Source organism: Pelodiscus sinensis, chromosome 2 (genome assembly GCF_052426305.1).
Source record: "Pelodiscus sinensis isolate ZL-2025 chromosome 2, ASM5242630v1, whole genome shotgun sequence".
In the NCBI taxonomy this organism is placed as follows: Eukaryota; Metazoa; Chordata; order Testudines; family Trionychidae; genus Pelodiscus; species Pelodiscus sinensis.
This window is the reverse complement of record NC_143053.1, coordinates 117,228,395-117,245,132: the sequence shown is the minus strand read 5'-3', so window position 1 is coordinate 117,245,132 and position 16,738 is coordinate 117,228,395.

Below are 16,738 nucleotides of genomic sequence, written 5' to 3'. Positions count from 1 at the left end.
ATTCTGAACATTTGTTTCCTGACAGCATAGCAAATCATAAATTGTTATTTCAATTGAATAATCTCACAGTGTGCTGCTAAATTGTATAAAGTTTATCAGAACTGTGTTATTCAGAGCTTTATTATGTCTTTAATCGCCAAGACATTATGACCCAATCAAAAAGTCTGAGGAGGACTTACAATTTAGGGATTGAATTAATATGTGGATTACAGCAATGTTACAATAGACTGGTAGTACATAGTGTCCAGACTCTATTTACACGATGAACACTTGAAGAATATATTAGAGTCTACATTATTTTTAGATTGTGGGCAAGCCATTTTGGCTGGATTATATGTTGAACATGCATACATCTGAAAATTGTTGTTTTTCTAGATTGTAATAGCCATGGTTTAGGTTTTAAAGCGCAAGGTGTGTTCTCTTGCTCACTACATACATTATTTTTTAATGAGTGGGTGGGATCAGAAAGTTCAGTGGAAAGGCTTCATTATCAAGGACGCCATTTTAGATTTTGGTAGGGGGACAACCTGTGCATACCATGATGGGGGGAGGGGAAAAAACAGTGAGAACATGGGGGGCAGACTGAGGACAGAGGCTTCAGCAGTGTCACTAAGCATGCTTAGTACAAGCCCAGCACCAAATAGGGAGGGGGAAATTCAACCCCATCTGCCCTCCCTCCCACATCATCTCTATCCAGGGGCTACCAAAGCACTGGAAAAGTCTACTTTTTTTGGCAGACAACTTAGCAGTTAGCGACAGGAGCACTGTGTCTAATTCCTATATAAAAGAAAGAAATTTAAATCAATATTAGACCCACTCAGCTCTAACACAAACATATGCTGACATCTTGTGGCAAATCACTTAAGGGACACTTGAGAGGCAGTCGGTAAATTCTGACAAGCCGTGCCTCAGCACCTACGAAAAACCAGGTACTTCAGGCGCACCCCGCTGTCTTCATAAAAGTGCCACACAGAGCACCCAACCAGAGGCGACAGGCCACACCGTGCCTGCCTCACAAAGCTCGGCACTGAGTGCAGCAGCGCTCCAAGAGGTTACCACAGCACTGCAGCAGCTGAAGGGGCAGCTGCATGGCACTGGTCTCCCCTCGCTGCCCATGACAACTCACACTGCGTGCTCCGCTCCTCTGGTGCCACAGGTGCTATCATCTTCCATAGCAACAGAACTTTCAGCGCCTCACACTCCTATCGTTAGCTACAGGGAACACAGAGACCTAGCGATATCTTCTACCCTAAATTCTCCATTTTTGAGTAATGACAACCAACCTCACTCACCACTATCTAATTACACAGTGTCACCCTCACCCCTAACAACTGAGGGGGACGACGACTTAGTGGTTTTCTCACCTCAGCTATCTCCGCGTACAGAGGCATCGGGACTGTTGTTTAATTCCAGCCAGCCTAACTTCACCAGAGCAGCCTTGTCTTCCTGGGCACCATATCCATGGATGCCACCAGCAATGCCCTAGTCTCCCCTCCCCCATGGCAATTGTGGAACCCATGGCCTCAACAACACAAGAAGAGAACACACAAAATGAAGCAACGGCAAAAGCTCTCTCTCCCCTGAACCAATCCCATCAAATGGGGAGGAAGGGCAATATGAAACTGATGAACATCACTTCTTGAATTCGGGTCCAGGGGCATTACTAGACACAAACTCACCATCCAGTATGGACAAAGCCATCATGCCACCGTCCTCCACAACTACCGAGGACATCTCTTCTTTTAAAGATCTCTTTAAAAGAGTTGCAACCAATTTGAACATTCCCATGGAGGAAGTGCAGGATGTGCAGCACGAACTCACAAATATCCTCCAGGCAACACCTTCTGCAAAAATTGCCTTGCCAATTAACTCTGCCATACTCAAACCTGCCAAGACTTTGTGGCAAACACCTGCCTCAATTCCACCTACTTGTAAAAAGGCAGATGGCAAGAATTATGTCCCACCTAAGGGCTCAGAATTTCTGTTTACTCACCCACCACCGAACTCCTTGGTAGTGGATGTGGCTCAGCAGTGGAATAAGCAACAAAACCGTTCCACGCCATCCAGCAAGGACAGTAAGAGACTTGACTCACTAGGGAAGAAAGTGTATGCATCAGCTACACTACAAAGCAGAGTAGCTAACTACACCGCACTTCTCAGCAAGTACAATTTCAATAATTATGCAAAGTTCAAAACCTTTATTGATGATATACCAGACAATAAGAAGGTACAATTCAGAGCAATTGTCTCAGAAGGCCAGGCAATATCCCGCACAGCCTTTCAAGCTGCCTTGGACACAACTGATAAGAACAACCGCCACTATAGTTGTCATGCAATGAGCCTCATGGTTCAATTCGTCTGCCTTTCCTTGAAAAATCCAACAGTCAGTCGAAAGACCTTCCGTTCGAGTGAGAGAAGCTCTTCTCATAAAAAACCAATGAGGTCCTCTACTCAATGAAAGACTCCAGGGTGACATTACACTCCCTGGGGATCCAGACACCTGTAACAAGGAGAAGACAGTACAGATATCAGCCATACCAAAGGCCAAGATACACACAACCTACGTACCACTACCAAAGGCAACACTACCCGCCAAACCAGCAACATGGCTGTAGTAGACAACAGCATTGACAGCCCCAAACTAATACCTCCAGCCACTCATCCCAACCAAATAAGCAAATCTGAGCCATTTATCAAGTGACCAAAAACATACTACCTCATCCAGAGCTCCCAAATACGACCAAACCCTTCAACTATACTGTCCCTCTTCAGGACCCTTCTCACGAGATCATACTGCAGCAAGAGGTGGATCACCTGCTACAACTAGGAGCCATATCATAGAATCATAGAATAATAGGACTGGAAGGGACCTCAATAGGTCATCGAGTCCAGCCCCCCACCCTCAAGGCAGGACCAAGCTCCGTCTACACCATCCCTGACAGATATCTATCTAACCTGTTCTTAAATATCTCCAGAGAGGGAGATTCCACCACCTCCGTTGGCAATTTATTCCAATATTTGACCACCCTGACAGTTAGGAATTTTTTCCTAATGTCCAATCTAAACCTCCCCTGCTGCACTTTAAGCCCATTACTCCTTGTCCTGTCCTCAGAAACCAAGAGGAACAAATTTTCTCCTTCCTTCTTGTGACACCCTTTTAGATATTTGAAAACCGCTATCATGTCCCCCCTTAATCTTCTTTTTTCCAAACTAAACAAGCCCAGTTCATGAAGCCTGGCTTCATAGGTCATGTTCTCTAAACCTTTAATCATTCTTGTCGCTCTTCTCTGTACCCTTTCCAATTTCTCCACATCTTTCTTGAAATGTGGCGCCCAGAACTGGACACAGTACTCCAGCTGAGGCCTAACTAGTGCAGAGTAGAGCGGCAGAATGACTTCATGAGTTTTGCTTACAACACACCTGTTGATACAACCTAGAATCATATTTGCTTTTTTTGCAACAGCATCACACTGTTGACTCATATTCAACTTGTGGTCCACTATGACCCCTAGATTCCTTTCCGCCATGCTCCTTCCTAGACTGTCGCTTCCCATCTTGTATGTATGGAACTGATTGTTCCTTCCTAAGTGAAGCACTTTGCATTTCTCTTTATTAAACCTCATCCTGTTTACCTCTGACCATTTCTCTAACTTGCTACGGTCATTTTGAATTATGTCCCTATCCTCCAAAGAAGTTGCAACCCCACCCAGTTTGGTATCATCTGCAAACTTAATAAGCGTACTCTCTATCCCAATATCTACATCACTGATGAAGATATTGAACAGTACGGGTCCCAAAACAGACCCTTGCGGAACTCCACTTGTTATCCCTTTCCAGCAGGATTTAGCACCGTTAACAACAACTCTCTGACTATGGTTATCCAGCCAATTATGCACCCACCTTATCGTGGCCCTATCTAAGTTATATTTGCCTAGTTTATCAATAAGAATATCATGCGAGACCGTATCAAATACCTTACTAAAGTCTAGGTATATGACATCCACCGCTTCTCCCTTATCCACAAGGCTCGTTATCCTATCAAAGAAAGCTATCAGATTAGTTTGGCATGACTTGTTCTTCACAAACCCATGCTGGCTATTCCCTGTCACTTTATTACCTTCCAAGTGTTTGCATATGATTTCCTTAATTACCTGCTCCATTATCTTCCCTGGGACAGACGTTAAACTGACTGGTCTTAGTTTCCTGGGTTGTTCTTATTCCCCTTTTTATAGATGGGCACAATATTTGCCCTTTTCCAGTCTTCTGGAATCTCCCCTGTCTGCCATGATTTTTCAAAAATCATAGCTAAAGGCTCAGATACCTCCTCTATCAGCTCCTTGAGTATCCTGGGATGCATTTCATCAGGACCTGGTGACTTGCTGACATCTAACTTTCCTAAGTGATTTTTAACTTGTTCTTTGTGTATCCTATCTTCTAAACTTACCCTCTCTCTGCTTGTATTCACTACGTTAGGCACACCTCCAGACTTCTCGGTGAAGACCGAAACAAAGAAGTCATTGAGCTTCTCTGCCATTTCCAAGTTTCCTGTTACTGCTTCTCCCTCCTCACTAAGCAGTGGGCCTACCCTGTCCTTGGCCTTCCTCTTGCTTCTAATGTATTTATAAAAGGTCTTCTTGTTTCCCTTTATGCCTGTAGCTAGTCTGATCACATTTTGTGCCTTTGCCTTTCTAATCTTGCCCCTGCATTCCCGTGTTGCTTGCCTATATTCATCCTTTGTTATTTGTCCTAGTTTCCATTTTTTATGAGACTCCTTTTTTATTTTGAGATCATGCAAGATATCCTTGTTAAGCCAAGCTGGTCTTTTGCCATATTTTCTGTCTTTCCTACACAGCGGAATTGTTTGCTTTTGGGCCCTTAACAACGTCCCTTTGAAATACTTCCAACTCTCCTCAGTTGTTTTTCCCTTCAGTCTTGCTTCCCATGGGACCTTACCTACAAGTTCTCTGAGCTTATCAAAATCTGCCTTCCTGAAATCCATTACCTCAATTGTGCTGGTCTCCCTTCTACCTTTCCTTAAGATCATGAACTCTATTATTTCATGATCACTGTCCCCTATACTGTCTTCCACTTTCAAGTTCTCAACTAGTTCCTCCCTATTTGTTAAAACCAAATCCAGAACAGCTTCTCCTCTGGTAGCTTTTTCAACCTTCTGAAACAGAAAGTTGTCTCCAATGCAGTCCAGAAACTTATTGGATAGCCTGTGCCTTGCTGTGTTAGTTTCCCAACAAATGTCTGGATAGTTGAAGTCCCCCATCACCACCAAATCTTGGGCTTTGGATAGTTTTGTTAATTGTTTAAAAAAGGCCTCATCCACCTCTTCCACCTGGCTAGGTGGCCTGTAGTAGACTCCTAGCATGATATCACCCTCGTTTTTTACCCCTTTTAGCTTAACCCAGAGACTCTCTACACAGCTATCTCCTACATTCATCTCCACTTCAGTCCAAGTGTGTACATTTTTAATATACAAGGCAACCCCTCCTCCCTTTTTTCCCTGTCTGTCCTTCCTGAGCAAGCCGTACCCTTCCATACCAACATTCCAATCATGCGTCCCATCCCACCAGGTTTCTGTAATACCAATGATATCATAGTTGTATTTATTGGTTAGCAATTCCAGTTCTTCCTGCTTATTACCCATACTTCTCGCATTTGTATATAGGCATCTAAGATACTGATTTGATCTTGCCTCCCTGTTGTGCCCTGACCCTCCTTTCTCCTTGCCATTATAGGCCGTAGTCCCCCCCATTTCCAACCCATCTCCCAGTCCCGCACATTCAGCACTTACCTGTGGGCTTTGCTCACCTGTCCCCGTCGAACCTAGTTTAAAGCCCTCCATATAACCAGTTCCGTCAGAGTTTCACAGGACTGGCTTCTACTCTCACTACTTCCTCACAGAGGGGAAAAAAAAAAGATGGCTGGCAACTAATTCTCAACCTGAGGGTGCTAAATAAATTTGTCAAAAGACAAAAATTCAAAATGGTCACATTAGACACCACTATCCCCACTCTGGAGCTTGGTGACTGGTTTTCATCTCTCGACCTACAAGATGCATATTTTCATGTGTCCATACGATCTGCTCATAGATGTTTTCTCCATTTTAGCCTAGGTTCACAACACTACCAATACACAGTCAGACCCTTTGGACTCTCTACGGTACCAAGGGTTTTTTCCAAAGTCCTAGCAGTGGTCACATCTCATCTCAGGAAACGTGGATTCACCATTTATCCATATCTCTACGATCGCTTCATTAAGGCAAAAAGCAGACATGACTCCTACCTCTGTACTCACCTGGTCCAACTTTGTTTCCAATCACTCGGGCTTCTGATAAACAAGAGCAAATCAGTCCTCGCACCCACTTACTCCATACAGTTCATTGGAGCCCATCTTGACTCCACCACAGCCATGGCCTCCCTACCTACCGACAGGTTCCTCAGCATCAGCCAACTAGCGCATTTGCTCCATGTAGTGCTACTTATCACAGTCCACGACTGTCTACAACTTCTCGGTCACATGGCGTTGTGCAACCTTGTGGTCCCCAACGCATGCCTATTTATGAGCTGTATCCAGGGTTGTCTCAGGCTCAAGTACAAACCCAACATCCACCTGATGACCAAAACAATATTACTTTCACATGTGGTAAAGAGATCACTACAATGGTCGACGAAACTGTACTACCTCTGCAAGGGCATACCTTTTCAAAATCCAGAATCCACGGTGGTTATTACCATAGACACCTCTCTCACCAGGTGGGGAGCACACATGAAAGGACTCACAATCCAGGACCTATGGACCACAGCAGAGCAGACATTACACATCAGAGTCCTCAAACTCAGAGCAGTATGGCTGGCATGCCAGCATTTCTTTCCCCACATTACTGGAACCCATGTCAGAGTATATATGGACAATATGACCTGTATGTTTTACATAAACAGGCAGGAAGGAGCACGATCAAGACTCTTTGCAAGGAGGCCATAACACTCTGGAACTGGTGCCTCGCCTGTGACATCTCCATAAGTGTGTGCCACCTCCTTGGTGTCCTAAACACAACAGCGGATGCCTTCAGCAGAGCCCTATTCCAAGACCACGAGTAGGAACTTGACAGCTCAGTTCTGAGGGACATATTCACACAATGGGGACAACCCCACATATGTCACCAAAGTGAACAAGAAATGCCCACTGTACTGCTCCAGAGCGGACATGTGGAAGCACTCCCTTGGAGACGCTCTCATCCTCAAATGGGATGCGCCCTTGCGCTGCACGTCCCCCTCCCTCTTTCCCCTCCTCAACAGTACTCATAAAAATACGGAGGAACAAAGCAAGAGTGATTCTAATAACCTTGTAGGCCTCGAAAACCATGGTTTCCCCTCCTAAATTGAATGGCCCAACACCGCCCTATCACCCTTCCACACAGCCCGACCATACTATCTCAACCGGGGACCACTACTCCCCACCCTCAATTTCCAGCTCTTCATCTCAAAGCATGGTTCCTCGATGGTTCATGGGCGTAGAGCTGCAATGTTCACAACAGGTGCGCAACGTCCTCTTACACAGCAGAGCTCCTACAACAAGAAGGACATACATTAACAGGTGCACTCATTTTACACATTGGGCAGCCTCCTGCAATATATCACCGCAGGATGCCCCACTGCCCACAATCCTAGATTACGTACTGCATCTCAAGCAATCACAACTTTCCCTGAGCTCAGTCAGAGTCCATCTGGCAGCAGTAACAACTTTCCACACACCAGCTGATGACACCACAGCGTTTGTACATCCAGTAACTAAGCACTTTCTAAAAGGTCTACAGGCTCTATACCCCAACATTAACACTCCTCAGGAACCATGGGATCTACAGCTGGTACTGAGGATGCTTACCAAACCTCCATTTGAACCAATGGCCACATGCTGTCTACTTCATCTAACCCTCAAGGCAGCATTCCTAGTCGCAATAACGTCAGCACAGAGTGGGTGAGATGGCCGCCCTAATGGCTGGCCTGCTGTTTACCATCTTTTTTAAGGATAAAGTCTCGCTGCAGCTGCACCCTAAGTTCTTACCAAATGTGCATTCTCCCTTCCACTTAAACCAAACTATCCACTTACCTGTATTCTTCCCAAAGCCTCATGCCAGCGCCTTCAAGGCACAGATACATATCCTTGATGTCAGAAGGGCACTCTCCTTCTATATTCACAGAACAAACTTCTTCAATCATCTCCACGACACTTCATTTCTATTGCTGATCGCAACAAGGGAAGCCAAATATCATCACAAAGATCTCATTGGATTTCCGACTGCATCGCCCCATGCTACTCGCTCAACCATTTACCACCACCTTCCTCAATATGGGTGCATTTGACTAGAGCAGTCATCACCTTGGTCGTTTACCTTAGGAAGATTCCCATCGATGACATGTGCGCTGCTGCTACATGAGCATCAGAATACAACTTTGCGAAGCACTATGCACTTTTATCTGGACCTCTCCACTACATTAGAGTAGCAAAAGCCATACAGCAAACAGCTTACCTACCTGATCCAAAGTCCCTGTCTCCTTAACACACATTCCTATACAGTCGCCTACTGTGGAGCACCCTCAGGGATCGATCGAGCTCTAGCTCTAGCTCTAGCTCTAGCTCTAGCTCTAGCTCTAGCTCTAGCTCTCTCTCATATATTATATATATATATATATATATATATATATATATATATATATATATATATATATGTATTCCTGTAACGGAACATTCTCTGAGATGAGCAACCCCTGGGGGTGCTGCACTACCCTCCCTTCCTCTCCTCTACTTCTGGGGGGGAGGGGGGAAGAGAAGCTGTCCTATGCCGGGTTCCAGATAGAGAAAGAACTGAAAGGAGGGTGGCCGCACATGCATGATGGTACCGGAGGGAGGGGGCGCGCACTGCATGCCACACATGTACAGCCCCAATGCACTGCTATCAAAAATTTGCTCTGAGGCACTGGGATGCACCTATACCTACTATGGAGCACCCCCAGGGACACTCATCTCGAAAAATGTCAGTTTCAGGAAGGTGAGTAACCTCTTCCTGGTTTGAAATTCCTATCTGCATTTTTATTGGCTGACTGCCCCAATCCCCTCCCTAGGTGCATCTACAGTTGCTTAACCCTTTCCTCACTCTTCAGGTAAGTCAGACTCTCCTTAGCAGCTCCTATTTATGACAGATCCAAATGCAAATCCCATCAGCACAACTCTCATTCCTGTTCCCCCCCATCTTTTAAGTGGAGTATCCAGCAGTATTTTCATTATGATTAATGATCCTTCATTTGTCTGGATGCCCAGTCATTTATTGTTCTTAATCACCTGTCTTTCTCTTTTTATAACAAGCTTCCTGCCCCAAAGGCAAAGCTGCAAGCAGCCCAAACTCTGTTGCATTTAAGAACTGCCTTTGGAGCCAGGACATGCAGCTTAGGTATGCACTCCAGGGGTGCGTCTAGACTGGCAAGATTTTGTGCAAAAGTGGCCACTTTTGCGCAAAAACTTGCCAGCTGTCTACACTGGCCACTTGAATTTGTGCAAGAGCACTGACGTTCTAATGTAAGAATTCAGTGCTTCTTGCGCAAATACTGTGATGCTCCCGCTCAGGGCTAAGCCCTCTTGCGCAAGAATACTTGTGCAAGAGGGCCAGTGTAGACAGGCACCTTAATTTTTTGCGCAAAAAAGCCCGATGGCTAAAATGGCCATCGGAGCTTTCTTGCGCAAAAGCGCGTCTATACTGGGCACGGATGCTTTTGTGCAAAATCACTTTTTGTGCAAAAGCATCCATGCCAATCTAGACGCTCTTTTACGGAAATACTTTTAACTGAAAAACTTTTCCGTTAAAAGTATTTCCGCAAAATCATGCCAGTCTAGATGCAGCCCAGGAGTTCCAATCCCAGGAGGGGGAAAATGGCTCCCTTGTCCATTATCCTAGTACTACAGCCTAAAGATTATACCATTAAATGTTCACTGATTCTAGCTCCAAACTAAAGTTACTTTGTGAGATAAACAACTCTGAATATTAAACACATCAATATTTCTGTTTCATGCTTGATCAGGCTGTTCAGAATTGAAAGAACTGACAGCAACCTGCATCAGAGTGGCCAGGCCTACACTAGGGATGTTAGATAGCGGGTAACAGAATAGTTGACTAACTGCATGAATTCTTAGGGGACAGGGACGGCAGGCAGGGCACTTCAGCCACACTCCCAGAGAGCCTCCTGTATCAGAGGCAGCCCTGCGGGAGCCAGTCTGCAAGGGGATCCAGTTTTAAAATGAGCTCCCCTTACAGACCAGCTGGTTGCTGCCCCACACGGCTACCTCAGACATAGAGGCAGCAATACAGGGTGGGAGCAGCCCCTGTCCACAGAGGAGTCCAAGTTCCCCACAGACAGAGGCTGCTGGGGGGAAGGGGAGGAAGCTGCCGCAAAACAGCCTCTGTCCACGGCAACTGAGGCTGGCCGCAGACAAGAGGCTAGTCCAGCAGCAGTCCTTGTCCGCAGGGAGCGCGAATCTCCCCGTGGATGGGGCTGCTGCCACAAAGCAGCCTCTGCCCGTGGCAAGCCCTGGCTTGCTGCAGACAGAGGCTGCTCCACACAATGAAGAGCAGCCTCTAGCATAGAATCATAGGGCTGGAAGAAACTTCAGGAGGTGATTAAGTCCAACCCCCTTTCCCAAAGCAGGACCAGCCCTAATTAAATCATGCCAGCCAGCAGGGCTTTGTCAAGCGGGACTTAAAAACCTCTGGGGATGGAGATTTCACCACCTCCCTAGGTAACCCATTCCAGTGCTTCACCACCCTTCTCGTGAAATCATTTTCCTAATATCCAACTTAGACTTCCCCCACTGCAACTTGGGACCATTGCTCTTCGTTCTGCCATCTATCACTACTGAGAACAGCCTCTCTCCATCCTCTTTAGAATCTCCCTTCACAAATATGAAGGCTGCTATCAAATCCCCCTCACTCTTCTCTTCTGCAGACTAAAAAAGTCTAAATCTCTCAGCCTCTCCTCATAGGTCATGTGCTCCAGCCCCCTAATCATTTTGGTTGGCTTTCACTGGATCCTCTTCAATGAGTCCACATCCTTTCTGTAATGTGAGGCCCAGAATTGGACACAGTACTCCAGATGTGACCTCACCAGTGCCGAATAAAAGGAAATAATCACTTCTCTAGATCTGCTGGCAATGCTCGTCCTAATGCACCCTAATATGCCATTAGCCTTCTTGGCTAGAAGGGCATACTGTTGACTCACATCCAGCTTCTCATCCAATGTAATCCCCATATCAAAAGCTTTGCTAAAGTCAAGGTATATCACATCCGCCGACTTCCCCATATTCACAGAGCCAATTATCTCATCATAGAATGCAATCAGGTTAGTCAGGCATGACCTGGGCCTGCCACAGGCAGGGATTGCTGCCACAAAGCAGTCTCTGCCCATGGCGAGCCAGGACCCACTGCAGGCAGAGACTGCTTCAAGGCCACCTCCCCTGGCCCCCACTCCCTACGCTACTGCCTCTGATAGAGGCAGTTTCTTTCTTACAGCTTTATTATGTTGTAATAACCATGAATTATGCTTTGAAAATCTGGGCATAAATCCATGCATGTTTGCCCATTTTTTCCTCTGATAGAGGCATGGGGGTAGGTGGGGTGGGGGACTGGCTCCTGCTCCCCCTTCCTCCCGCTGCCTCTGATACAGAGTCAGTATGGGGGGGGGAAATGCAGGTAGTCAAGAAGATTAACTGATAAGCCTAGGTTTATCAGTTAATCCTCTACTCGACTACTCGTTCTCATCCCTAGCCTACACCACAAACTTACATCAGTGTAACTACATTGCTCAAATGTTGTGAAAAATCCACACCACTGATTGACAGTTATACCAACCTAACCGCCATTGTAGGTATCTCTATGTCAAGAGGAAGGCTTCACCTGTCAGCATAAAAAACACCTCTCATAGAAGTGAATTAATTATGAGAAGCTGTAGCAGGGCAGCTGCCCTGTACTGGCCCTTTAGGAGCCAAACCCCAGCCTGGAGCAGGCCCGGGGAGTTCAGCCCAGCTGGGCGGCATTGGCCAATTAAGGCCCAGCTGGGAGCTATAAAAGGGAAGGGCTGCTTCAGCAAAGGCAGTGTGAGCCTGGCTGCCGAGGGAGCAGGACGCTCTCTGGAGCTAGGGCAGGGCTAGAGAGCCAGGCTGGGCCAGTGTGCTCGGACAGCCAACCGGCCAGCCTGCTAGGCCTGCGGCAAGGCCTGCTGGAGAGACACCAACCCCCGGAAGGGGGGGCTCAGAGCGAGCGACTTGGGCACTGCCGGAGGGCAGTGTGGCGAAGAGAACGACGTGATCGGAGGATTCCAGAGGGGAAAACGCCACATGAGCGGAGGCCCGTGCGGGCGGAATGGACTGATTCCGGGGACAGATGACGGACCCCCGCTACGGTGGTGAGTGACCCCCTCACAGAAGCTCTCCCATCAGCATAGTAACATCTTCACTGAAGCTCTTCTGCTGCAAAATTTTAAGTGTAAACTTGCCCAGAGGCTGTCATATAAAATCTGGCATGGTGGAATTAGTCCAGTACATATTCAAGGGGAAAAAACCGTTTCTCTCTTACAGCTTTATTAGGTTGTAATAGTAATTATCTTTTGAGGATCTGGGCATGAATCCATGCATGTTTGCCCATTTTTCCCCTCCAATTGTTACTAAAGCAGTCACTAACATTGACCCTCCTAATTCAGAGGGCATAATCATTCTCATGATAACCTTGTTTTCATGTACTTTAAACTATCCACAATTTCTCTCTTTGGGGTTGGATTTTTTTCAAGGATTTTCCTGTCTGAAAATTATTTTGTTTTTCCTGAAAGCCTGAGGAAAAATTGTTAGTCATTTCTGAATGAAGAGAATGAACAAATACTTTTTTTCTGCTGTTAACAAGTTGTCTTTTTGCATGGAGATAAAATAACTATTTTGAGTAGTTTTGTATTGTCTGCCAATTTTGCCATACTTTGTTAACCCTCCCTTTCCCAGATCATTTATGAAAATGTTAAACTGCACAGATCCCAGTACAGATCCTTGGGGGACCCTCTCTATTTGTTACCCCATTATAAAAACTCATGATTTATTTCTACCCTTTGTTTCCAATCTTTTAAGTAGTTATTGATCCATGAGGGGATGTTCCCTCTTATCGCATGATTGCTTACTTTGTTTAAGAGTAGTTGGTGAGGGACTTTGTCAAAGGCTTTCTGAAAGTCCAAATATATTATATGGAATGGATCATCCTTGTCTGCATGCTTATTGACCCCCTCTAAGAATTCTAGGTTGGTGAGGATTGATTTCCTTTTAGAAAAGCTATGTTGATTCTTTCCCAGCATATAGTCTTTTATCTATGTCTCTGACGTTTCTGTCTTTTGCTATAGTTTCAGTCATATGGCCTCATAGGGTATGTCTGCACTATGGGATAAGGTTGAATTAAGATATGCAACTTCAGATACATTAATTGCGTAGCTGAAGTCGAAATACCTTAACTCAACTTTTGGTGCTGTCCGCACTGCAGGAAGTCAAAGGGAAAACACTCTCTCATTTCCCTTACTCCTCGTGGAAGCAGGACTACCAGCATTGATTGGAGTACCCCTCTGTTTGAATTAGCTGTCTTCATTAGACCTGCTAATTCAAACACTGGAAGGTCAACAGTGGCAGCTTCGATCCCCTATGTAGTGTAGACATACCCATACTGAAGTTAGGTTTAGTGACCTGTAATTTCCAGTATCACCTTGAGAATCTTTTTTTAGAAAATGAGCATTACGTTTACTAGCTTTCAGTCATCTGGTAGGGTATGTCTACACATCAAAGTTATTTCAAGATAACAGTCCTTATTTCGAAATAACTTTCCTAGCGTCTACACAAGCCAACCTTGTGTAATTAAATCGAAATAGCAGAGAGCTTATTTTGAAATTAGTAAACCTCATTCCACGAGGAATAGCGCCAATTTCCAAATTGTTATTTTGAAATAAGTGCTGTGTAGACCCTTATTTTGAAATAGGGGGCCTCCAGACCTTCCCAGGGTGAACTGGTGGCCACTCTGGCCTCAACCAAGAACACTCCTCTCCCTCCCCCCCTCCCCGGAGCCCTTAAAGAGGTAGACTCTGGCCACAGTGACTGTGCCAGCTTCAAGCCTGCCAGTCCAGAGCAGTCACTGCCCCTGACCCAGCGGCCCCAAAACATGAGCCAGCAAGCCACTGGCAGCCAGCCCTCCACCGCTCCAAAGGAGCAGTCTGTCACTTCCAGGAGCCTACCAGGGGCTGAAGAAGGTGGGGTCTTCCTGGTCCAGGGCGAGATCATGGACCTTATTCAGGTTTGGGGGGATGCCCCCAGCGTCCATGATCTCCACACTAAATGGGGGAACACAGCCATCTATGGCAGGATAGCTGGCAGCCTAGCCTCCAAAGGCCACATGTGAACCCAAGAGCAGGTTTGCATGAAAATCAAGTTGGTCTGGCGAGACCCCCCAATCCTGAGCCCTGAGCTGCTTCTCCCCCTTCTTACCCTTGCTTCCCCCTTCCAGCACCCTCCTCTCAGGTTTCCCTTTCCCACCCTCTCCTGCCTTCTTTCCCCAGTCTCACCAGAGTTTCATCTTCCCCCCCCCCCCCAGTTTTGTTAAATAAAGAGTTTGTGTTTATGAAAATACATGTATTTTATTTGACATCAGGAAGGGAGGTTAGGGAGGGGTAAGTGGAAGGACGTGAGGGAGGAATGAGGTACAAGCCCCCAGTGGGGCACACCAGGGAGGCTCTTAATTCCTACCTCAAGGAGGAAGCTCTCCCTCAGGGCCTCCTGGATACTGACAGCCCCCCAATGTACCTCCCGGATGGCAGCCTGCAGAAAGTACAGCCAGGCTCGCAACAACATGTCCATAAGAATCACCAGAGTGCCCAGGGGCAGCTCTGGCTCCATGTTTCAGAGTGCTGTGGTGTTCCTTGTGTGCTCTTTTTAGTACCTTAGTCATTAGGTCACAGGATTATTATTTGGCAGGCTCCCTGTTTCTGTTTTTGTGTCTTTAGTTAGTTCCTCTTCAGATTTCTTCTTGGCTCACCTTCTACTTTGATACTTGATTTCCCTGAGTTTATGCCTGTTTTTATTTTCTTCATTAGGATTTGACATCCAATTTTTGAAATATGCCTTTTGGCCTTTAATTGACTCTTTTACTCTGCTGTTTAGCCATGGTGGCATATTTTTGGTCCTCTTCCTGTGGTTTTTTAAAAAATGTATTTGGGGTATGTGTTCAGTTTGAGCCTCTTTTATGATGTTTAAGTTTCCAGTGAATACAACAGGCATTTCACCCTTATGATTTTGCCTTTTAACAGCTAGTTAACTTGATTTCTCATTTTTGCATAGCTTCTCTTTTTGAAGATAAACGCTACCATGGGTGGGTGTCTAGCATCCCCCCCTACAAGAATGTTAAAGCATCCTTTAAATCATCTTCTGTACCTAATGACCAGTATTTTAAAAGGGCTGTAGAGGTGATCCTGGCAACTACAGATTGGTAGGTCTAACATCAGTACTGGGCAAATTAGTTGAAACTGTAGTACAGAATAGAATTGTCAGACATAGATAAATATCATTTGTTGGGGAAAAGTCAACATGGTTTCTGTAAAGGGAAATCATGCCTTACTAATGCTCTCTTCAGGATCAAAAAGCAGGGAGATCCAGTGGATGTAGTGTACTTAGATTTCCAGAAAGCCTTTGGCAAAGTCCCTCACCAAAGGCTCCTAAGTCAAGTAAGTTGTCATGGGATAAGAGGGAAGGTCTTCTCATGGATTGATAACTGACTAAAACAAAGGGTAGGAATAAATGGTAACTTTTCAGAATGGAGAGAGGTAACTAGTGGTATCCCCCAAGGATCTGTACCAGTCTTCTCTCTAAGCTGTGCAGTAGCTCAGCTTTACAGGTGATCAGCCCCATCCAGTTAGTCAGCTCTGCACACAGAGCTCTGAGCCTCTGACGAGGCAGGGCTGATTAATACCTATGAAGCTGTGCTACTTCAGCTTAGAGGGAACACTGGTCTGTACTGGGGCCAATCCTATTCAACATGTATATTAATAATCTGGAGAAAAAGGGTTAAACAGTGAGGTGGCAAAATTTGCAGATGATACTAAACTGCCCAACATAGTTAAGACCAAAGCAGACTGAGAAGAGCTTCAAAAGAATCTCACAAAACTAGGTGATTTGGGCAACAAAATGGCAAATGAATGTTAATGTTCATAAATGCAAAGTAGTGCACATTGGAAAAAATAATTCTAACTATCCATACAAAACGATGGCGACTAATTTAGCTACAACCACTCAGGAAAGATCTTGGAGTTATTGTGGATAGTTCTCTGAAAACATCCACTGGATGTGCAGTCAAAAAAGCAAATAAAATGTTTGGAATCATTAAAAAGGGATAGAGAATAAAACAGAATATTTTATGGTTTCTGTATAAATTCATGGTACGCCCACATCTTGATTACTACATGCAGATGTGTTTGCCTCATCTCAAAAAAGATATACTGGCATTGGAAAAGTTTCAGGAAAGGGCAACAAAAATGATTAGGGGTTTGGAGCCAGTCCCATATGAAGAGAGATTTAAGAGACTGGGATTTTCAGCTTAGAAAAGAGCAAACTAAGGGTGGGGGGATATAATAGAGGTCTATAAAATCATGAGAGGTATGGAGACAGTGAATAAAAA